Here is a 1753-nt window from a genome sequence, read left to right as displayed (position 1 = left end):
GATTTTAGGAATGTGGCCCCAAAAGCACAAGCAACAAAAGCAAACATAAACAACTGGACTAGATCAAATTAAAAAGTTCCTGTACAGCAAAGAAAACAATCAACAGAGTGAAAAGGAAACCTATAGAATATGAGAAAATATTTGCAAACCATATATCTAATAGAAAGCTAATATCTAAAATGTATAGGGAACTTATACAACTCAATAACAAACAAACAAATAACCTGATTTTTTAAATGGGCAACTGACTGAAATAGACATTTTTCCAAAGCAAACATACAAATGGCCAACACTCATATGAACATATGTGTGCTCAATATCACTTATCATCTGGGAAATTCAAACAAAAAACACAATGAGATATAACCTCACACCTGTTAGGAAGGCCATTATCAAAAAATCGAAAGATATCAGGGGTTTGCAAGGATGCGGAGGAAAATGAACACTTAGGCATGGTAAGTAGAAATGTAAACTGGTACAGCCATTATGAAACACAGTATAGAGTTTCCTCAAAAAATTAAAGATAGGCCATCCCAATCTGGAAGGCATCAAGTCAACACCTACAGGAGGTCGGACGTGTCCATGGCCAACTGAGAGGCCTCCCAGACACTTCATTTCTTTCGCTTGGGTTTGCGGCAGGGAATGAAGAGGATGGCGGGTGAAAAAGTTGAGAAGCCAGATACTAGAGAGAAGAAACCTGAAGCCAAGAAGGCTGATGCCGGGGGCAAAGTGAAAAAGGCTGACTTCAAGACTAAAAAGGTTAAGAAGGGGAAGCCCCACTGCAGCCGAAATCCTGTTCTCGTCAGAGAACTGCCATGTACTCCAGGAAGGCCATGCACAAGAGGAAATACTCAGTGGCTAAATCCAAGGTTGAAAAGAAAAAGAAGGACAAAGTCCTCGCCACTGTTACAAAACCAGTTGGTGGTGACAAGAATGGTGGCACTCGGGTGGTTAAACTTCGCAAAATGCCTAGATATTATCCAACGGAAGATGTGCCTCTAAAGCTGTTGAGCCACGGCAAAAAACCCTTTAGCCAACATGTGCAGAGACTGTGAGCTAGCATCACTCCCGGGACCATCCTCATCATCCTCACCAGAGGCCACAGAGGCAAGAGGGTGGTTTTCCTGAAGCACCTGGGCAGTGGCTTGTTACTTATGACTGGTCCTCTGTCCCTCAATAGAGTTCCTCTGTGAAGGACACACCAGAAATTTGTCATCGCCACCTCCACAAAAATTCATATCAGCAATGTGAAAATCCCTAAGCATGTCACTGATGCTGACTTCAAGAAGCTGCAGCTGCAGAAACCCAGACACCAGGAGGGTGAGATCTTCGACACAGAAAAAAAGAAATACGAGATTACAGAACAGCGCAAAGTGGATCAGAAAGCTGTGGACTCCCAAATTTTACCAAAAATCAAGGCTATTCCTCAGCTCCAGCGCTATCTGCGATCTCTGTTTGCTCTGACAAATGGAATTTATTCTCACAGATTGGTATTCTAAATTTTTACAAAGAACCTAATTAAATAACTGAAAGATAAAAAAAAATTAAAAATAGAATTACCACATCATCTAACAATCCCACATTTGCATATACATCCAAACAAAAATAAAATCATTATCTCATAAAGATATTAACACTCTCATGTTTATTATTAACACAGCATTATTTACAACAGCCAAGACATAAAAGCAACCTAAATGTCTGTTAGTGGATGAATGGATAAAGCAAATGTGTGTATACATATATATACATA

At 40.0% G+C, this 1753-nt stretch overlaps 1 pseudogene; it reads left to right on the top strand.

The window, feature by feature from the left end:
• The first annotated feature begins 651 nt into the window (after positions 1-651).
• LOC123640067 lies at positions 652-1499 on the top strand (annotated as a pseudogene).
• Positions 1500-1753: the final 254 nt, after the last annotated feature.

The sequence above is a fragment of the Lemur catta genome, chromosome 6 (assembly GCF_020740605.2).
Source record: "Lemur catta isolate mLemCat1 chromosome 6, mLemCat1.pri, whole genome shotgun sequence".
In the NCBI taxonomy this organism is placed as follows: domain Eukaryota; kingdom Metazoa; phylum Chordata; class Mammalia; order Primates; family Lemuridae; genus Lemur; species Lemur catta.
The sequence above is the reverse complement of the archived record's forward strand: the minus strand, read 5'-3'. Positions and strand labels throughout refer to the sequence as shown.